This window comes from Pseudorca crassidens, chromosome 2, assembly GCF_039906515.1.
Source record: "Pseudorca crassidens isolate mPseCra1 chromosome 2, mPseCra1.hap1, whole genome shotgun sequence".
In the NCBI taxonomy this organism is placed as follows: domain Eukaryota; kingdom Metazoa; phylum Chordata; class Mammalia; order Artiodactyla; family Delphinidae; genus Pseudorca; species Pseudorca crassidens.
The window spans coordinates 56,531,392-56,555,344 of NC_090297.1; the positions used below are offsets into that span (position 1 = coordinate 56,531,392).

The 23,953-nt window shown below is 36.6% G+C and overlaps 1 protein-coding gene across 4 annotated transcripts in view; it reads left to right on the top strand.

The window, feature by feature from the left end:
* The window catches only part of PDE4B (phosphodiesterase 4B), a 596,404-nt gene that overhangs the window by 296,742 nt on the left and 275,709 nt on the right, over positions 1-23,953 (top strand). The gene's annotated exons all lie outside the window — the stretch shown is intronic.

Sequence of the window (23,953 nt, forward strand, 5' to 3'; positions counted from 1 at the left end):
TTTAAATAGGGAGACCATATTTTAAGTATCTTAGAAAGATTACTCTGGAAGAAGTATGCAAAATGATTTGGGGTGGACCAAACTGGAGACACGGAGATCAGTTAAGAGGGTATAGCGATAGTTCTAAAAATAGCTGAGAGGAACTACAATTTAGGCAAAGGAGAGGCGTTGCTGAGCAAAGATCAAATGAACTTCGTGGTCAGCTGTCTGAAGCAGAGAAGAGGAGAGGGAAGAGAAGGAAAGGAGTCTGAGGTTTCTAACTTGGGGCACTGGCTTGGGGCCATGTCAGTTCAGATAAGGCAAATGCGAGGATGTTCCTGAGTTACATTTTAAGGACAAGAAATTAATTAAGTTCAGTTTTGGAATGATGAGTTCCAAGTACCCTGGATATCCAATTGGAGACGTCTAGAATTTAGTTAGATGAAGAGGCCTGGAGCTCATGAAGAAAATTTTGACAGGAGACCTGGATTGAAAGTGTGGGGATTTTTTATTGGTCTTTCTGAATCATGACTTTATAATGCTATTAGTAAACCTATTCGTGATGGTTCACTGCAAGGTTCTACTCTCATAAATCTTAAGTATTTTTATACCTCCTGCTGCTGTGTCAGATCTACTCTAGGCTGTACTTGTATTTCTGTATTTGTTCACCCTAAATGAAATGGAGACCTGTCCATTTGTCTTTGTTTTCAATGTCTTTTTTTTTCTTTTAATTTTTATTGGAGTATAGTTGATTTACAATGTTGTGTTAGTTTCAGGTATACAGCAAAGTGAATCAGTTATACATATACATATATCCACTCTGTTTTAGATTTTTTTTCCATTACAGAGTATTGAGTAGAGTTGCCTGTGCTATACAGTAGGTCCTTATTAGTTATCTGTCTTATATATAGTAGTGTGACACAGCACTCTTTTTTTTTTTTTTTTTAACATCTTCACTGGAGTACAGTTGTTCCACAATGGTGTGCTAGCTTCTGCTTCACAACAAAGCGAACCAGCCATACATATACATGTGTTCCCACATCTCCTCCCTCCTGCGTCTCCCTCCCCGCCACCCTCCCCATCCCACCCCTCCAGGTGGTCACAAAGCACCGAGCTGATGTCCCTGCGCCATGCGGCTGCCTCCCACCAGCCATCCACTCCACGCACGGTAGTGTATATATGTCCATGCCACTCCCCCATTCCGCCACAGCCCACCCCTCCCCCTCCCCACATCCCCAAGTCCACTCTCCGGTAGGTCTGCATCCCCATTCCCGTCCTACCCCTAAGTTCTTCATGAACCCCCCTCTTTTTTTTTTCCCTAGATTCCACACACATGCGCTAGCATACGGTATTTGTTTTTCTCTTTCTGACTTAACTTCACTCAGTGTCATCCTATTGAATATTCAACAAGGTGAAGTGGAGAGAACTTGAACTTAGGGGCCTGGTAATCACTAGGGCTTTTCACAAATGTTTCAGTTCTTTTCTTACTCCTGGAGCAGCAGGATTATATTCTTCGCCCCCTGTAAGTTAGATTTAGCTCTGTGACCAGCTTTTAGCTCCTGGAATGTGAGTACACGGAGCGTGGCATTTGGCATTTCTAGGCAGAAGCTCTAAGAGTTAGTTTGCGAATCACCACACTCCTTTTTTCTGCCTCTGCAGCCTTAGAGAGAGGAGCCCTCATCCGCCAGGGTTCCTAAGTGACTATAATAAGCAGAGTCACCCATATGACCCACTTAGACAGGTAGTATGAGTAATAAAATTTCCTGCATTAAGCCACTGAGCTTGTTATTCTCAAAGTATAAACCAACCAGTCAGACTGGTAAAGAGCTAACTAGGCATGGATACAATACCTGGCTCTGTTACTAATTAACTAACTCTTACACAACTTCTCTGAGCAGCAATTTCTTCATTTTTGGAATAAGAATAATGATACTGAGGTTGCCAGAGCTCAGCAAGGCCTAGAGACAAGGTATATAAAGTACCCTATAAATAGAAGCTATTCATTACACTGCAGCTATTATTATCTTTATAGATAGTGGCTCATTTTTAGCATACTGATTTTGTAATACCTTATGGTCATTTCCCTCTGAGATTTGTATTGTACTCAGGTTCCCTGAACATGTTAGCTATATGTTGATCTGAGCTGTTGCTACAAAAGAGGAGAAAGATAGAGCCAAGGACAGGACGAGATTGGCTATGCCAACGTAGATCTTACAAATATGCCATTTATTAATGGACTATCTTTAGACTGCATTGTACTAACAATGCACTTGCAAAAAATTAAGTTTTGCTTCTTGTCCATGAAGATGTAGAGATTTTTTTTCCCCTTGTACTGTATAAAAGGCATTGCACTAAGCCAGTCATTTTCCTGAGATTGCATATGAGATAATGCCATAGGCTTCTTGAATATTTGTAAACTATTTGTTTAGTGATATTCCAGCTTTTTTCCCTCCCAAAGACAAGCTTGTTGTTGTGAGTGTTCTGAAATACACAGGTAGTTTCTTAACTATTCTGTTTACTTCCAGTGTAGTCTTACACCAAAACTTGTCATTCGGCCATCAAAGTTATCTATCATGATCTGATTATTTGCTTATATCATCCCGCTTATTTAAAACTCTCCAGTGGTCCCACAGCATCACTGCCCACAGGATAAAGTTTATGGAAGATTTTTATCCATTTGACTATCAAATGAAAATCTATATTTACATTTAGAGAGGCATACAATAGACCCTTGAATTACGTGGCTGACAAGTTAACTCTTAGAAAACAGAAGAAGGGATGATCAGAATTGCATCCCATAACTTCATAAATTGGTAATATGGAGGAGGTGGCAACTTTGGGACAAAGTGACCTTGGAAAACACAGAGGTAGAAGAACCGGAGAAAGAAAAGAGTGTGAATAAGGTAAATGTAGTTCTAGAATAGTAGAAAGAAGAATTACCTTGAAAGTTAGGTTTGAGGCATATAAAAGGAAGTATCACTTCCTGTCATGGTGTGGACAGGCTATAAATCCTAATTTTTCCAGGTGTGGTATGAGCTGGAAATATATTTGGAGTCTAACCAAGTTTAGATAGATTTATAAATACATCACTAATAATTCCATGGAGGGAAGGACAGGTGACAGGACAATATGTATGATATTTGAAGAAAACTTTTGGATCACCCTGTTTTCTAAAAGGGAACTTATATTGGACCATTCAGAAGCTTGGCCAAGGTTAGCCATTGCTTTGTTCTTATATTGTGTCATCACAGTTCAATTTAAATTTTTAAGAAGGAGGCGTGGAATTCTATTCTGCATAAAGCATACTAGAGAATGTTGGAAGTCATAGGTCTGAAAATATTCAATTAAAAGTGTGCTTGATTTTTTAAAATAATCTATCCCTCAGTGGGGGTGACAGTAGCTGTCACTACATCCCTTCCCTAGGTAGCTGAATTAATTGGAAAAAGGAAGAATGTGTGCATCGGAGCCTAGGCTCACACACTGTACAGTGCCCGTTTCCTGCAGCCCCAGCAGCACCCTGTCGTGGCTCCCCGTTCTACCTGTGTGATGGCCTTTCAGAAGTGACAAGCAGTTCCTCTTAGGTGAAAAGATTTAACTGGCAATTAAAGAGGCATCCTAGGTTGAAATAAAAAGTAACTGTAACTTCATAATTTTATTTTCCTAGCATCTGTTCTATTCAAACCAAGACTACTGTGGTGATCTTCATGGAGATAATTCAGTCGTTTCCTAGCAACCAAGTTTCCTGTGGTTTCCTTGGTTATAAGCAATGACATAACTCTTGTGGGCAACTTCAAAAGCTCAGAAGAAAACCCTCCTTCTAAAGAATGAGGTTCCATAAAATTCAGGTTACTGCTCTCTGATTGTCTCTGTTTATAAGAAGAACTCTTTCCCCATGGGTATTAATAACTCTAATAAATGATTATGTGGAGATTGCAAAGTAAAATTACATGCTAGATTATACATTCTTTTTCATTGTTTTTGTAATATGCCGATCCTATTTTTTTTTCTAAATTAAGATACTTTTCCTATCTCTTCTAATTGACTACTATCCATAGACATACCCAGCAGATGAAATTTAGACACTTTTTAATAATTACACGAGGGGCCATTTATAAAGAGAGCAGAGTTGAAGTTGCTCAAGAGTGGGACCCAGTAACACTGCCTTGTTTTCACTGGTGAAGTGTACTTTAGAGGCTTAGATGGATGGCAATGTGAAGGATTGCTAGTGGAGTTCATTAAATAACTGTTAACTTATACTGACCAGTAAATTTCCAGCGCCAGCATGATCAGCATTAACCACTTTTATGTATTTTTTTCCTTCTATATTCACTTCTAAAGAAGAACTATATTGGGTAGCTGTATTCACTGGTGATGTATCTAAAATCCATAATATGGCAACAGAAGAAGGAAATAGAAGCTTACACAATTAGAAGTAGGATTTGTGCTGCATACACTATTCATCTTTGCATCTTCAGTGCCTGTCATAGAACATGAGTTGTGATAAACATGAAAGACTGAATTAATGAATGACCAAGGGTCAACAGCTCTTTTACTTTTTCCGGTGGAAATTAAGATTTTTAGATGAAGATCGCCATGCTAAAGTAATGAACATTTGGAAAAAGAGAACACTATAATGAATTCTGTACATAAGAATTTTAAATTTTGAGTCAGTCTTTTTCTTTGCATGTTATCCATTTATTCATTCATATATTTATCATGGACCTACCATGTGCCAGGCTGTGTCCTAAGTTCTCAGAGTACAATGATACATAAAATTAAACATAATTCCTGCCTCAAGGAACTTGAAAAATGAAGTTATTGGGAATTATAAATTAATTAAATGATAGTACAAACAAAAGTAAAAACACAACTTTGATCAATACTGTAAAGAGAAGCTACATGATGGTGTGAGTTTAGCAAGGAAGCCCATTCGGATTTGGGGCTGGGGTGGTCAGGGGAAATCTCTCAGAAGAAGTAACATTTAAGCTGAGAGATGAAGGTTTGAGTAGGCATAGCAAAAGAAAAGATGGTGGAAAATACTAGAGACAGAGAGGAGGGCATGTGCAAAGGACCTGTGAGAATTGAGAGGAACCCAAAAAAGTCCAGTGAGACTGGAGTTCAGAAAGAGGAAGTGAGCACAGAACAGGATGAGACTTCAGTCAAGAAAGATCCCTGAACTAGCCTTCTCCGCCACATTCAGCACTTAGGAGAAACAATCCAGAAAAAGTTTGGAAACATTGCCCATAGTTGTGCTTTAATATTTAGAGTAGTAAGTGTGTTTTAGAAATCACTTAAGACCTTGATCTGAAGGTGAAAATGTAATTCTGAGGTTACGGAGATAGTTGAGTTGCTGTAGGATAGGGCTGGTAGTGTGACTGTAACATTTGGATAGACTGTGCTAGTGGACTACGGGCCCAATTTAGGGAAGACTGAAGGCCAGTCATTGCTTCAGTAATCCAAGCAGAAGGCTAGAGGCCAAACAGTCAGAGCCAGGCAAAGAGCGTAGCAATAGAGAGTGTGTAGAAAACAGCATTTATTGAAGATGATTTTAGAGTACATGCTCTAGATACATAACTTAATTCTAACAACTGCAAAGCAAGGTGGGTATTGTTTTACCTCTTTTTTTCATAATATTAAGAGATTGAGGAATAGGGACAGTAAATAATATACCCTGGATGATGTAATAGCAGTGAGGCTGAGGTTAGGATCTAGGACACTCTTAGGTTCTAAAAGCTGTGCTCTTTTTCAGTATGATACATCATATTTCCACTCTTCTAGGCTGTAGTTTGGGTCAAAGTGTCTTGTTATCAAGATGCCCTTTCTATAATGGCTGACAGCAGCGAGGGAGGCAAAGACTTACCCTAGTCTTGCTTAACTGAGGCTTCCAGGAAACGGGCAACACTAAATCGAATTTAGCTGAAGTCAATTTCTTCTTTAACTTTTTTCATACAAGCATTTATTTACGTACTTATTTTTTCAAGCAACTTTACTGAATCATCCTTAAAATTGCTTGTTTAGCAATCATTTTCAAATGGACATATTTGTAATTTGACGCTTTAGTTCTGTACCAAGAGGAAGAATATGTCCCTTAAATTTTATGCCCCTTAAATTTTAGAGTCAAACATTTAGAACCAGCACAGACCAAGAGGTCATTTGGACCTCTGAGGCTCATTCATACATTCAATTATTTTTAAAATTGAACTTCTGCTCTGTGCTAGGTACAGTTCTAGGCACTGTGAACACTCCATCAAAGTCTTTGAAATCAGAGGAAACACACATACACACACACACACAAAACACAAAACAATTCATTGTCATTCATAGTTAGGGGGTGAGAAATGGTATGAAGTAACACAAATGGATGAGAGCAGTAAAAGGTGGTTAGGGAAGGACTTTCTGAGGAAGTGGTAGCTGATCAGAGACCTGCGGGAAGCTAAGAAATGCTATATGGGGCAAGAGAATTCAAGACAGAGGGAATAGAAAACACAGACTCTGAAAGAGGTAGTAGCTTGATAGGTTAGAAGAAGGGCTGCACTTTAGATTTTATGAAAACTTAATGATTAACAACTTTTCAAACTAATAAACGGAGTTTATAGTCCTTGTGTAACAGAACACCCGTTCAAAGATCTCTCACTTACCTAGTGACCTAATGAGTCCCTGCAGCAGAAGACATATACATCCAAATCTAGCTTCTTTTACTTTGGACAATTGTATTAAAAGCAGTTTCCTTTTAGCATTAGGGTTTAATCGACTAAAAACTAAAAATCACTGTTAGCTTATAAACTTTGAAAATCACTTTAGAATTATTTAAGGCAAAGACACAAACAAATTCAGAGTGAAAATTGTTCACTATCCATGCACAATAATTTATAAATTGTAGAATCATAGACTTGTAGAATTTAAAGTGATCGCCAAAGTCATCTAGAAGCACAATGTTAATAACTAACAACATTTATGGGGCAACCACAATCCTAAATGCCTAAATTATATTAACTTTTTGTCCTCACAACCTTTGTGGAAGTTATTATCCCCGCTTTTTTAAGATGGGGGCAATTGAGGAGCACAGGGGTTAAGTAATTTCCCCAAGATCACAGAACAAATCCTTGGAAAGCAGAGGTAGAATTTTAGCCTTATCCTAATGACCCTAGAATTTGAGTTCTTGATCATTACTTTGTGCTACAGAGTACCATCAATCCCGGGAGAACATCCAGTCTTAACTCCACCTTGGGAGTGAATGCTGTCTAATAGAACGTACATGGACTTTTTGAACTAGAAGAACCTTTATTTAAATCCAATTCTGTACTTACTAGCTTGCAATTTGAGTAAGTTACTTAACTTCTCTAAGTCTTAGTTTGCTTATCTATAAAAGTCACATAATTGTACTTTCTAAATTATGTTGAGGAGAGAAAGGAATGACGTCAAACGCCTGACACAGCACTGAGTATATATGAGGTAATTTAAAAGAGTATATATGAGGCAATTAAAAATGGAGCCATTATTATTATTCAGGAGAGGAAACTAAGGTCAGAGAAATTATATCACATAGCTAGCTAGTAGTGGAATATCCAGGATACAAATCAGGTTTCTTGATTACGGTATTTCTTGCAGTGAACTAAAGGACTTAGTAGTGACAAGGTTCATACAAAAATAACCCACCAATTTCTCTATATGTCTCTTACTATTCCAGTTCAGAATCAGTGATATTACTTCGTAGAACTAATTTACTGAACTTGAAGTTGGAACTAAGCTATTTCTGTATTATGTATGTCATGGATTGCGGTGTAAAATAATATGTATTACTTTTGCTTTCCCAATTCAATTATAAAATTCTCACATAGGAATGTTTCTTGTTTGTTTGTTTTTATATTTCTTCTGTGTCCTAGAGCTTTGCTTTCCAGGATGGGAGGAAAGGTCTTTTATGTGAGCAAACCCACAAATCAACTACTTTAACTGTTTTTTTTAAAAAAAATCAGCTTTATATCTTTTACATACGATAAACTATAGTAACTTTGAGTGTATGATTCAATGAGTTTTGACAAAAGTATACAGTTGTGTAACCAGCACAACAATCATGATATAGAACTACTCTGTCCAAAATGGTAGCCACTAGCCACTTGTGGTATTGATCACTCAAAATGTGGCTAGTCCTAATTAAGTTGTACTTTAAGTGTGAAATATACACTGGATTTCAAAGGCTTAGTATGAAAAAAATTTAAATATCTCATTAATAATTTATATCAATTATACATTGAAAAATATTTAGATATCTCAAATAAATCATATTATTAAAATTAATTTAACCTAGTTCCTTTTACTTTTTAAATGTGGCTAGTAGAATATTTAAATTACATGTATAGTTGGCACTACATTTCTATTGGACAATGCTTATATACAACCTTGCCATAACCCCTAAAAACTTCCCTCTTGCCACTTTGCAGTCAATCTCCTTTTCCCCCCTCAGCCCTTGGAAATCATTGAGATTCTTTGCCACTACAGTTTTGCCTTTTCTAGAACATCAAATAAATGAAATCATACAGAGTATAGTCTTTTGTATCTGGTTTCCTTCATTTAACATAATGCTTTTTAGATTTATCCGTGTTGTTATGAATCAGAGGTTTGCTCCCTTATTGTTGAGTGGTATTTATGGAGGGAAATTCCACAATTTGTTTTTCTACTTAGCTGATGGACATTTGGGTTGTTTCCAGTTTTTGACTATTGTAATAAAGCCACTATGGATATGTGAGTACAAGTCTTTATATGTACACATGTTTTCATGTCTATTGGGTAAATATAGCAGGATGAGATTACTGGATGATGTATAGTAAGTATCAATATATATGCAATTTTACAAGAAACATCTAAGCTGTTTTCCAAAGTGATTGTAACACTTTACATTTCCACTAGCAGTGTATGAAAGTTCCAGGGGTCCACATTTTCATCAGCTTGATATTATCACTCTTTAAATTTTAGCCATTCTAGTGAATGTCTATGGTGTCTTGTTGTTGTTTCATTTATATTTTCCTATAACTAATGATGTTGAGGATATTTCCATGGGCTTATTGATCATTTACATTTCTTCTTTAGTGAAATGTATCGTTAAAATATTTTTCCCTTTTTAAAAATGTTATTTGTCTTCTAATTGAGTTGAAAAAGTAAAGGGTTCTTTATATATACTGGATTTGGTAGTTTCTATTTTTATGTTATCAAGTTCAGTTATAATTTTCTTCTGCAGTATTTAATCTGCTGACAATATAATGCATTATATTTTTTTCATTTAAGATATTGCAGTTTTCATCTTTAAATTTCCGGTTGGCTCCTTGTTATAGCTTACATTTTTTTTCTTCCTTATATTTATATTTTCGTCTATATCTTAAAACAAATGGAGCATATTTATTGTAGCTTTTTAAAAAGATCTTTCTCTGCACATGTCGTTATGTCTGTTATTTCTGGATCTTTTACTGACTTTTCCCCTATTTATTGATCTTTTTCCCCCCTTTTTATTGATGCTGGACATTTAGGGGTTTACATTGTTTGCTACTGGATTTTGTTGTCTTCGTTTAAATAGTGATAGACATTTTTTCTGGCATGGTTAAGCTACTTGGAATCAGTTTGATTCTTTTGAAGCTTGCTTTTAAACTAGTTAAAGCAGGTTCGCAGTAGCCTTTAGTCTAAGATTGATTATCCTTCACTGTTATGGTGATAACTAAATGATGATTCATATTGATACTCCATGTAATCACACTGGATGATGGAAACATGAATTGTGATTAGCTCTGCATAAACTCTGATAATTGTTCAGACTGGGATTCATTCTTCAGCCTTGGGTAGTTTCCTCTCACACAATTGCATATCAGTATTCAGCCTGACTCAATGGGCAACCCTCAACAGATCCCTGGAGTTCTATCTCTGTACAGCTCCCTCAGCTCTAGTGTTCTATCATGCGGTTTCCAACCCCCTTACCCTCCCTAAACTCTGATCTTCTCAACTCAGTGAGAATGCTGGGCTCTGTCTGGGTTCTTCTCCTTGAACTGCAGCCAGGCAGATAACTGTGGGCTGTACCCTGGGCTTTCATTGGACTCACCTGGCTTATTTTACCTTCTCTAAGGAATCACAGTCCATTATTTTATATATTTTATATTTATTTATAAATAAAATAGATTTATATATTTCCTTGTTGTTTGAGGTGGGAGAGTTAATTCCTATTCCATCATGGTCAGAAGGAGAAGTCTAAACACTTTAACTTTGAAATCAAACATCATCTTTTAAACCTATACATATTGCATGCGCACCGTGAGTTTTTCCTTTCCATCGCCAGATTAGTTGAATCGTTGCTCCCTAGGATCCAAGAAAAATACACTGAAGAATATTAATACATTAACATTCAAGAAAGGTGGTCTAAACCTCTTCAATAAGTGGTGCTGGGAAAACTGGACAGCTACATGTAAAAGAATGAAATTAGAACACTCCCTAACACCATACACAAAAATAAACTCAAAATGGATTAAAGACCTAAATGTAAGGCCAGACACTATTAAACTCGTAGAGGAAAACATAAGCAGAACACTCTATGACATAAATCACAGCAAGATCCTTTTTGACCCACCGCCTAGAGAAATGGAAATAAAAACAAAAATAAACAAATGGGGCTAATGAAACTTAAAAGTTTTTGCACAGCAAAGGAAGCCATAAACAAGATGAAAAGACAGTTCTCAGAATGGGAGAAAATATTTGCAAATGAAGCAACTGACAAAGGATTAATCTCCAAAATATACAAGCAGCTCATGCAGCTCAATATCAAAAAAACAAACAACTCAATCCAAAAATGGGCAGAAGACCTAAATAGACATTTTTCCGAAGAAGATATACAGATAACCAACAAACACATGAAAAATGCCCAACATCATTAATCATTAGAGAAATGCAAATCAAAACTACAACGAGATATCATCTCACACCGGTCAGAATGGCCATCATCAAAAACTCTACAAACAATAAATGCTGGAGAGGGTGTGGAGAGAAGGGAACCCTCTTGCACTGTTGGTGGGAATGTAAATTGATACAGCCACTATGGAGAACAGTATGGAGGTTCCTTAAAAAACTAAAAATAGAACTACCATACGACCCAGCAATCCCACTACTGGGAATATACCCTGAGAAAACCATAATTCAAAAGGAGTCATGTACCAAAATGTTCACTGCAGCTCTATTTACAATAGCCAGGAGATGAGCAACCTAAGTGTCCATCAACAGATGAGTGGATAAAGAAGATGTGGCACATGTATACAAGGGAATATTACTCAGCCATAAAAAGGAACAAAATTGAGTTATTTGTAGTGAGGTGGATGGACCTAGAGTCTGTCATACAGAATGAAGTAGGTCAGAAAGAGGAAAACAAATACCATATGCTAACACATATATATGGAATCTAAAAAAAAAAAAAAAAAAAAAGGTCATGAAGAACCTAGGGGCAAGATGGGAATAAAGACACAGACCTACTAGAGAATGGACTTGAGGATGTGGGGAGGGGGAAGGGTAAGCTGGGACAAAGTGAGAGAGTGGCATGGACCTATATACACTACCAAATGTAAAATAGCTAGTGGGAAGCAGCCGCATAGCACAGGGAGATCAGCTCTGTTCTTTGTGACCACCCAGAGGGGTGGGATAGGGAGGGTGGGAGGGAGGGAGACACAAGAGGGAAGAGATATGGGGACATATGTATATGTATAACTGATTCACTTTGTAATAAAGCAGAAACTAACACACCATTGTAAAGCAATTGTACTACAATAAAGATGTTAAATAAAATAAAATAAAGGTGGTCTACAGATTATAATGAATATGCTTGTTTTTAAATTTTTAGGTTTCATTTCTATATCAAGTTAGAGCACTAAAAAGCATTTTACCTGGAGTATTTTCCCTTAACCCTTCCATAAACGGCTTCACTCAGCTATGTAAACCTTATTGCTTTCATGAAGGCTTTATAGAAACATATTACACCTTCTGTTTAAAAACACACACAACATTGTAAAGCAATTATACTCCAATAAAAAACACACACACACACACAATGAAAATTTTATTACCATAATATACCTGCCATTACTTTTTTGCCCCCTTGGTTGCCAAGAAGCTCTGAACTAAATCTAATTCTTAGACCTTTTGCTTTTGACTTGGTGAAAATCTTGAGCAATTTGAAAGAATAAAGTAATACATGCTATTTAGCATATTTTTATAGCTTCGACTCATTTCAACTTTGTTTTTAATGCCTTTTTATGTTATGATTTTAATAGCAGAATATACATTTTTAAATAATAAAAGAATAAAATGTTATTTACAATGCTGAACACATAGTTGGCAATGCTGACATAGCTGGCATTCAGTAAAACCTGATGAAATGGGAGTCCATTGCTGATAGAATAAAGCTAGTGAACATATCCTTTCTTCCTTTCTTGAATCCTTAAGTGAGGAGGCATTGAATTATTTAGTCAATTTATCTCAGTGCCAAGCACATGTCAGCTCCTACAATGTGCAAAATGCTGTGGTGGGTGCTGGGAAATACATTGAGGGATGTGGTCTCTGTCCTCATGGAATAATTACTCCATAATTTCGTTCTTTATTGATGTTATCAGAACTGGGTGCTTTCCTTGCTTGGAATGTTTCTTTTCCCTATGACACAACTCACCTAGATAATATCCAGTCTTGTTCCTTGCTTCATTGAAATCCATCCTTGATTAAATGTCACTCTATTGAAGATGTCTTCACTGATTCTTTACTCTGTTCTCTTACTCTGCTTTATGTTTCTTCATAGCTTTTGTCACCACCTGAATATTATGTATGCATATGTTTATTTCCTTCTCCCCTGACTTCAAAGTAAGCTTTGTGAGAGGAGGCACTTTGACTGGTGTCTTTATCATGGTATCCATAGGTCCTAAAATAGTGCCTAGTAAAATAAATTCTTAATAAGTATTTGCTTCATAAACCAATGATGAATAAATGAATTCTTTATTCAGATGATTGCAGACATTTTAAGTTTAGCCTAAACTATTTGTAGCTTGCTAGAATTTCCCATTGCTGGCCAGCCATACTAGAACTCATCGAGAATACAGTTTCCAAACTCACTGTTGTTTGTATGGAGGGTATTCTAGGTGTAGAGTTTAATTGCACATCCCCAAAAAGCATTACTGCTGAATCAAGATGCCTAAAGCCTTTGCTGTTACCTATCTATGGCTAAACTAAACTCTAAGCTTTTGAGTTTTTATACTTTGCTTCTAGTAGCTAATTCAAAGAGACCCTAGTAGTTTTAAATACTAAGGAGATCTTTTAGGGTTTTTTGTTTGTTTGTTTTTAAGAAAAAATTTCTGCATTGTACCATTATTCTGCTTTGAATTTATAGCATTATACTTTCAGGGATTTTCCCTGAATAGGTGTGTCTACCTGAGTGTTCTTTATTTCGAATGTTATGAAAATGTAACTAGTCCCAGATAGACTAAATCCTGTAAATCAGAAATTATCATTCTAGCAGCACATGGGAAGTGATGGGATTAATTTTGCTGTGAGTATAGCTGGTAAAATGAGCAGTATTGTTATTCTTAGAATCTTTGATGTTTTAGAAGGTTACCTTTAAGATCTTTTAATCATACATTTTCAACTTATTAGAAAATATCTGGGCTTATTCTAACATCTTTTTGCTAAAATGCCTGTAAAATAGATCTCTTTTCTATATTTTGATTTGACTTGCATATTTTTTTAATATGGTTCATTAAAATGAAGCAAACCAATATCTTTTATTCTTAGATATGGAAGGGATCTGCAAAATCACTTAGATCAACTTCTTCAGTTTACAAATGAAAAAATAAAATCGAGCCCAACTTTCCTGTGTCAGAACATGACTTCCTCCAAGGCACAAAGTTAATGGTGGCGAGGACTAGAAATTAGAAACCTCATGTCCAGCTTACTAACATGCCAAGTTTCTTTGGCTCCAAATTCTTTAGATATTGTGCCTTAAGTATTGTTTCAATAGTAACATTTTCTTCTTAGAGGTAGATATTCCAGAGAATAAATCACAGTCTACTTTTTAGGAAATTAATTATATAAAAGAAAATTTCTTTATGATTCTCTATGAAAATAATATTTTCTAAAACAGATAAATGAAGGTTTGTCATTAGCAATAGAGTAAAATCACATTGCCTCCCCTGGATTACTTAGTTTAGTTGTAGAAGTGCATTGGAAATGTATTTGTAAATTGTTGATTTTGTTAAAAATTGGCATCTGCTTCTGGACAATCACTATGACTCTTCATGGAAAGGTTAAAATGAGTTGATTTTGTTGAGTAAGAGAAATCCTGCCTTACATGTGCTTCTTCAAGTTGCTTCCTCCTTCTCTAGATCTTGAGGAAGCTCAAGGACCCGAGACAAGGCTTATGTTGAACATATTTCTCCAAAAAGCTTGAACTTTATTTATTTAGTCTCCCTCCCTCCCTCCCTCCTTCCTTCCCTCCTTCCCCCCTCCCTCCTGTCCTTCCTTCCTCCCTCCCTCCCACTCTCCCTCCCTTCCTTCCTTCCTTCCTTCCTCCCTCCCTCCCTCCCTCCCTCCCTTCCTTCTTTCCTCCCTCCCTCCCTCCCTCCTGTCCTTCCTTCCTCCCTCCCTCCCTTCCTCCCTCCCTCCCTCCTGTCCTTCCTTCCTCCCTTCCTTCCTTCCTTCCCTCCCTCCCTCCTTCCCTTCCTTCCTTCTTTCCTTCCTTTGCCATGCCTCACAGCATGTGAGATCTTCCTTGACCAGAGATCGGACCCATGCCCCCTGCAGTGGAAACGCAGAGTCCTAACCACTGGACCACCAAGGAATTCCCCAAAAGTGGGAACTTTAAAAGATTTTGAACTTTTGCGTTCATCAAACTTCCTGGTCTTGCCCTGCTTCTTATTCTGTATCTTAAACTTATGAAATGGGGCCAGCATGTCTGCCACTGAAAAATGGCCTTAGAGTTCCTCTTTTAGTGAAGTTGAATATTTGTCTGTACATGTCCATAGCAATAGAATTTAGACATTGATTTAGCGTGATAAATCTCTAGAAGGAGACTTGGCTTTTCTAGTGAAGATCATGGCAACCTTTTTTACTCTATATTTGTAGTTTCCAGTATGGTATTAAAACCACAGAGGAAAACAAGCCAATAAGTACACATAAATAAACAATATAATTCCATAACATTGAGTTGGAATGATAGCCATTAAACCCAATGAATCATCTATACAGATATATTTCGCCCTGTGCAATCTATCAGAACATTTTAGGCTTCCAAGTAGTCTCTGAATGAAATTCACTTTTCATTACAAAATCTGTTTATACTAAAGCATATGCTCCTTTACTTTGCAGGAAATGGGAAGTCATAGCCTACTGTGAATGCGTAAAAACATACCAACACAGTACATACAAATTAAATTAAGATGGATAGCCATCAACCATTATTTTCAGTGCACCTGAAATGAGAAAAGCACAGTAATGAACTTGGGTTGTTAATGCCAACACATTTACCTCTATTTATTCAAGATTATGGTGTACAGTGAATTTTAAAACTATTTTTGTCTTTGTACTTTAAAAAAAAGTTTTAAGCTGTTCCAATCATTCAGAAAACAGCAAAAAGTACTTGCCTTCCCATGTGAATTCATGATAAGTCCAGTGTGGCAACCAAAAAGACTATTTGTTGAGTCCTTGCCTCAGGAGATGGTATGCTCTCATGCAGATGCATTCATTTCCAGGCATAACACCACGTTATTTGCTGGTGTTTTTCCCTTTAGGAGCTTTCCTGATTTTAAATGTTTTATGAGATGGGTGAAGCAAGTCTTTCTGAAGACAAATTTGATACTGTCGAATACAAAACTATTCTAAGCTACCAGGTGAATATGATCAATCTTAGTTGTATAAGCATCAACCCAAGGCAGTAAAAGCTATTTTGCAGCTCGTTGCTATGAATTAAATGTCAATATAAAACAACAATAGCAACAAACCTTGACACTGATAGTGACATGTTTGGAGGTTTCATTTGGATTTTTTAAGAAAGAATGCACATTCATTTTAATATCTTTTATGAATGATAGTATGGTGTTAATATATATTTATGAGTAGTTATTGAGCATAGTATCTAAATATTCAATTTCTACTTACAGAGCTAGTTTAAATTATTTTGATGCAACTGAAAAATCTAGTCAAATGATTTCTTATCATTTTTAATGAAACTAGCTTGCCTAATTTCTAGTTTTTGAGTGATTTTAAGTCAAACCATTGGTCATATAGAAAATCTCTGTTCTCACAGCATTACCTTTGTCCCATTAGTCTCCTCATCAACCATTTTTCTGCCCAGTGTCTTGATTGTAGTGCTCATGGTACACGGAGAAATGAAATCTGTACAGACCCAAATAACCAAGTTGTTTTATTTTTTAATATTCTTTGCTAATCATTGCACCTGATAATTAAAGGGGAAGGTAATTAATCTATTGTAATTAGGGTATAGAGTTAGTAAAACTCTATTTTAGACAATCCTGGTGAAGATTTATCTAAAATACACCAACAGATGTCTCAGGAAACGTCTTAAAATTATTTTTGTTTTTTAGAGTTTCCTTGCCAAGTATATTGGAGAATACACATGTAATTGGTGATGATGGGATAATTCTTTTAGTGAGCATAGCCATAGTTTTATTTATTTATTTATTTTTTTGAGGTACGCGGGCCTCTCACTGTCGTGGCCTCTCCCATTGTGGAGCACAGGCTCCGGATGCGCAGGCTCAGCGGCCATGGCTCACGGGCCCAGCCACTCCGCGGCATGTGGGATCTTCCCGGATCAGGTCACGAACCCGTGTCCCCTGCATTGGCAGGCGGACTCTCAATCACTGCACCACCAGGGAAGCCCCCATAGCCATAGTTTTGTAAGTGAAGTTATAAGGCTATATTAACAGTGCTAGGAATATTGCAGTAGATATTTTTGTTAGGATATCAGGTTTCAAATCTGTGGGACTCTTTCTAAAATGATACATGGATGACTCAGTTAATTTCTGTGGAGTACTCCTAGATAAGAGATTTTCTGATTCGTCTGGTTACAGATTGATCAAGTCATTCACTGTCAACACTTTTCAATTGAAAAGTTAACCTTACTGTAAATTTCCAGCACGTCTGCCAAGACTAGATACCCTATAAACCAAATTGTTCTAGCAAAATGTTTGAAAGTGTTCATAAATGCAGATCAATACTGGTGAAGAGGGTTCTGATTTTTAAATCATTCCTTAAACCTAGTTTTTCAATAAAGAACAGAAATTGATGAGAGTTTGAGATAACACTGCCAATGGACATAGTCAAAATAGTAATTTCTGTCACGTTTCTAAGTAGGGAAGTGTGAATGGGGGTGTTTGGAGGAGCTTGGAGCTCCTCACTGCCTCCAACTTAAGCAGCTTTAACTAGATGGGTTCCAACGTGTAAGTATTGAGGTATATAGAAGAGCGCAATGGATGGACTGACTCCATAAGTCGTGTCTCCAACTCTTCAGTATGATTTTCTGAGATAATGTATGAAAAAGCACATAGCATGCTTCCTGGCACACAGTAAGTGCCAAATACATGGTAGATATTACTAAGGATGGTAGTAATGCTTAATGGCTAAGAAGCATAGATTCTGAAGTCAAACTATCTGTATTTTCATCTTCCACAATAACCAGCTGGGTAAAATGGGAATACTATTTACTCTGTGAAGCTTACAAGATAATAATAGTAGCTACCTCACATAGTTGTCAGAAAAATAAATGAATGAACACATATAAAGTAAATAAAACAATGTCTAGTATGTAGTAAGCCCTCAAGTTAAATATCAGCTATTTCTACCGCAACTACAACTGTGATGATGACAACAACTATTACTGCTACTACCACTGATACTGCAACTACTGTTATCCTTCCCGTCTTGTTAGGAATTGGCTGGGAACTTTTGAGGTTTTGGATAAGCAGCATTAGATACGTCACAAGCTGATTAATATGACCAATTTGGACAGGGCAGAATCTTACTTTGTAGCACTTATGAATCATGAGAATTAACCTATGTGGTAAAGCAAAGCACTTTTATCAACGTTAGCAAATTATTTATAAGTAAATGATGAAATGTAGCTCTTTTGAACAAAGATTTAAGGCGTGCCAAATTCTTACCAACAGGAAAAGACCTGAGCACCAGGATTCATTAAGAAAAGCCTTATGTGATATGAATTTTGAAACAGTTTTCTAGCAGTTATTTTCGGTGTTTTAAAAGAATTGACACTTGTTTCTTTTTTTACTGTGGTAAATTATGCATAACGTAAAAGTTACCATTTTAACCATTTTTAAGCATACAGTTCAGTGGCATTAAGTACATTCACATTGTTGTGCAACCATCACCACCATCCATCTCCAGAGCATTTTCATACTCCCAAACTGAAACTCTACCCATTAAACAGCAACTCCCCATCCTTCTCCCCTGAAGTCTCTAGCAACCACCATTCTACTTTCTGTCTCTATGAATTTGACTACTCTAGGCACTCATGTAAATGGAATCATACAATATTTGTCCTTTTGTGTCTGGCTTATCTCACTTAGCATAATGTCTTCAGGGTTCATCCACATTGTAGTATGTGTCAGAATTTCATTCTTCTTTAAGTCTTAATAATATTATATTGTATGTATATACCACATTTTGTTTACCTATCCATCTGTGGGACATTTGAGTTGCTTCCTTCTTTTCATCTTTTGGCTGTTATTAAATAATGCTGCTATGAACATTGATGTACCTGTTTCTGTTTTAAGACTATTATTTAACTTAGGCTTCCTCTTAAAATGAACTTTCTCCTGAATTAGTGAGCTTTTTCTTATCTCATATGGTTTGATATTAGAATGGTACCTTAAAATAATAGTTAGCAAACTTTAGCATGCATCAGAATCACCTACCTAGAGGACTTGAAAGATACAGATTGCTGGTCCTGACTCCAGAATTTCTGATTCAGTAGGTCTACAGAAGGACCTGAGAATTTGCCCTCCTAACACATTGCCTGGTGATGCTGTTGCTGCTGGTCTGGGGACCACACTTTAAGAACCATTACCTTATAGCATTGTCTTAGTTGATAAAAATACCCTCTGGTTTTGGTTTTCCACTAGCTTTGCCACTCTGAGCAAGCAACTTTCTCTCTCTTCATCTAAAAACTGAAGTGGTACTCTAATATGTGTGAACTTTCCTCTAATCTAAAATTTTACATATGTATGTGTTAGCCAAGATCCTAATAGGAAACAGATTGTGCTCCCAAATTAGGATAATTGGAGGAGATTTATAAAGAGATTTATGTTCAAGTGTGCATAAAGGAAGCCAGCAAGGATAGTTCAGTCACCCAGATTAGAAACAGTGGTGTCCTTACTTCCCTAAGATTCAAGAGGAGAGAAGAGGGAGCCGTTCCATGCAAGTTTTAGTGGAGATAGCCGTCTAAGGAGATGAGCCCTTCAGCAGTTCTCTTGACCCCTCAGGATGTAAGCCTGGAGTATGAATGCCTCTTCAGTCCTGCTACCACTCCCCACTGGCTGAACACAAAGAGAAGTTAGGGCAAGAGAGGCAGGCGATATAAGTCACAGTGGGCATCCTTTTGTAGCCTAAAGCAGAGTGGGGAAGGGTGGAGTGGGCATGTGGAGGGAGCAAGCAGAATACCCAACACAACAGAACTGTAAATAGAAGAAGCAGCCGCTGGAAATCTATCATAGTAAGTTGCTTTTTAAAAACAAAAAAAATCACAGCTAATTTTTTTTCTGTTGCCACTAAAGTGTATCAAAACATGATCTTAAATCATGTTTCTTGGCCTTTTCAGCTCCAAGTAAGCATAACTGTCAGTGTCTAACAGATGTTGATTAGTCATACTCATTATAGTCTAGGGCTTTGTTTATGTCACTGAGACATTTGCAGGTGTGATTACATGTAGGCTTGGATGAGAAGGGCACTGCCTCCACTTGATTTCAGCTTTCTCACTGGCAGTACATCAACAAGTGATATGTTCATTACAATCCATATGGCTTGGTCTGATTTGTAGTTGATTAGAAGGGCTCATACTTCTTTTGATCAGGTATTTTTGTATCGTCTGCTTATGGTTCTCTATCAAAAGAGAGCGATTCAGAGTTTACAGCAATCACTATTTCCTACATAATGAAGTGACTGAATGGTCCCAGCATCTTTGGCAGGTCTAATCTTTTATACTGGAAACTCACAATTTATGTGTTTACCCAAGGATGTATACAAGACAAGTAAAATGACAGAAGAAAGAGTATGAGACAAGTTGATCACTTTATATACATTGAGTAAGTATTATAGGCAAAAAATTGAGTGAGTTTCTGGGAGAATTACAAAGAACTATAACTACTGACTCATACTTAGGAAGTTAAGTGTATTTGTAGAGAAAAGGGAGACATGTTTGAAAAATCAAAGTACTCATAAAGAGGTCGAAGTCATCCCTAACTCTTCTAAATTGAATGTTCTTGTGTTGCTTCCTTTTAGTACTTTTCCTTCAGAGCATTCATTACAATTTATAATTATGTACTTGAGGAAATTATTTATTGAATGTCTGTCTTACCCCAAACCTTAATGAGAATAGAATTATATAATAATTTTTCCCTCCAGTGAAGCATTGCTAAATGTCTGTTGAATGAGTTAATTAAATAACCATATAAGCATAGCAAAAATAAGTCATAGGTTAGTACTTGAAAGTGAATAAACAAAGTCTTACTGGCTGTCTACTGTGAGCCAGATACTTTGCATAGGTTCTCGTTTCATTGACCTTGTCAGGATGACGATCATAAACAAGGAGGTGAGGATGCACCTAACTGCATGATACCGCTGCCACTCCTACTGCCTGATTATTATACAGATCCAGTCTCCCTCTGTCTCTGCTGTCATGTGCATTTCCTCACATGCCTCTGGCATTGATGTATCCATACCTTATCATTTTGAAACATTTTGAAGTGTTTTTCAGTTTACAGAGGACTTCATTACCATGAACCCGACAAATCTCCATAGCGCCTCTAGGGAGGATGTGATGTCCTCCCCACTTTACAAAGGAGGAAACAGAGACTCAGAGAAATGTGGTGACTTTCCCAAGATAACACAGCAAGTAAATAGCAGAACAGAACTTAAACTGGGTCTTCCGTTTCCAAATCTAGTGTTGACCCAAGCAATAAGATGGCACTCCGGCTTGTTTCTAGTGATTGTGACAGCATCTGAAGTGGCCAAGTTTCCTTTTTGTTCCTCTTCTCCCTTGATGCTAAGTTTTAAGACAAAATTGGGATTCACATTTAGAATTCTCAAGCATCGAAAGGTGCTTTCCCCCATGGATGTGAATCAGATGTGCGAATAGCATGCAAAAAGGTTAAACTGTTTACCGAACTAGAACATTTTGCAGTGCAGAAAAAAAATCACAGAGTTGCATTGCTGTGTTGCTCCAGATGTCTTATGCTTTGAGCTGCTTTATTTGCATTTGGTATTTCAAAGCTTTTGATCAACTTACAATTATAATTGCCATCAAAAATTTTCTTTAACTAGCATTTTGTGAGGGAAAACATCAATTTACATTATTTTGCAGAGTTGGAAAATATCTAATGATTTATAAAACAAAAATGGGTTTCATCAAGACAAGTGAGCACAGAATTGCTGTTGCTGCTCTGTGTTATAATCATTTCCTAATACAAGATCCTGTTATTTTCATACATGTGTTGTACATTAACTGTGCTAGTCCATAATAAGATAATTCTAATCACTGAATTACACAGCTGCTCTAAGAGAATGAAGAGCCCAAATGTGAAGAAGAAAATGAAACATCTGATTACGAAATGTGCATCGAATGTCTGTCTAAGCAACACTTATAACTCGATTAACTACAAGCCTAATTCCATTTGTTAGGTGTTTCTTACTTCTTATCCCTTTTTAAAAACACAAAAATGTGTTCACTACAAACACTGTCAATAGAGTTCTTGTCAGTGAGTTAGAGAAATTCTAATAAAAATCTCATTTTCTTTAAACTCTAATAATAGCAGGAAGAAAAGAGGTATAAATTATGCATTGAATATATTGTTTTGAGAGTTGATAGACAATAACAAACATTTATTAAGTACTTTGTATTAGACACTGTGCTAAGAACATTGTATGCATAATTCATTTAATGCTTGCAAGAATCTTTTGAGGGTAAGCACTTCTACTCTTATGAACCCTTTCTCAAAAATGAGGAAACTAAAGTTTAGAGGGTTTAAGTTGCCTTAAACTTAAAACCTTAAATTTAAGGTTTTATAGTCAGTAAGAGGTAGATAAAGCATCAAATAATAAAGTAGATTTTTAAATAAAAGTGAAATCCAGGAAAAGGCAGAAAGTACTAATGCCTGGTTCTGAATTTTATTATTAGTCAGATAAAAATAAAATAATTGATGTGCAAATTATACAAGCTTAGAATGAGAAGGAAACTTAGATTGAAACCTCTCTGAAAACAGAGTCTTGTGTTTAACTCATTTTTGGATCTCCTTGCATACAGTAGTCCACAGAAAATATTGAATTGAATTGTGTCCAACTCAAAGCCTTCCAAGGTTAGGGAGTTTGTGATCCAATCTGTTCTTAAGAAGTTCCAGGCATTAAAAATTATTTTATCTGTTAGGTAACAATCTTTCTCCCCATAATTTCCCCTTGTTAAAATTGTCTGATCGTGGAGCAAAAATGAATATGATAAATATTGATAAGATAATATTGATATCAAAAATGGATGATAAGATTCATACTGGGCTGTCAGCAGCCCAGTATTAGTTTAAACTCCTGACCCACAATAACTTACCTCAGAGCAATGGTTCTCTTCTCTCGCTTACTTTTGGATCACTTGGGAAGCACTTACGACTTATCAATGCCCAGGTCCCAGCTAAGATCAAATAAACTGAATATCTGGAGATGGTCCAGACATCAGAATTTTCTTTAACAGCTCCCCAGATAATCCTAATTAGCCAAAATTGAGAATCACTGTTTTAGAAAAATGCACCAAATATAAAGGATTATTGCCAGGCAAGGAGTAACCTAGCCATTCAGTCAAGACATTCCAGAATGGCATTAGTTTTGTGAATTCATCAAGAGTTGAGGTACAAAATTTGATTCTAAACTTGCATAGGAGTTAATCAGACCCTAGGAATTTGGTAACATGTTAATCAAATACCAAATTGTCTGCTATAGAATACAGAATGCTGAGACTGTGAGGACTTTCTATTGGGCACATCCATTGTCTGAAAACCCGTTTCTCCTTTTTGATTAGCTGGGCAGATGTACTTATTAAATTATTGCTCTGGAAGGCTGGAATCTGAGCAGAAAGGATTGAGTGTTGGCATATTTTGCTTACAGTGTAGGGAATCCTGATAATAGATTCAGGATCGTATATTTATCACTTTTTTGAAACTGTCCCCTGGATATTCGAAATTTACATTGCCAAATCTACTTTGACTCCAAAGAAATATTTAACATTGGCAACATTCTATTTCTACTGTATTTCCTTGATTGTTTCAGTCAAGGGTTCTAGGGCTCTTGGAGCATAGCTATAGAATGTTCATCAAATGTACAGAAGATAGGAAATTTGGAGGGATAGATCAAACATTGGAAGAGCAGTTATTTCTTAACCTGCTTTTCTGCTGAGACACTCATCAAGGTGGATGTTCACTTGCATGAGCATACCTAATTTTGAAAACTTTGTCAAATTATCTCTATTTCCTGTTTCTTTATCTGGGGCTCTCTCGTGTTTTAGGCTTTCCTCAAATGTGTGATGATTTTTGATTGTCCATTCATATTTAGGAATGAGTCAATAAAAGTGATGGTTTGGAATTCCATGTGCAAAAGCAGGTCTAGCTTTAGGGGAATCAGGCAGAGTGAGTGGATAGGACATTGAACTGGGTACTTCGTGCTGGGCTCCCCTTCCACCCCCAGCACC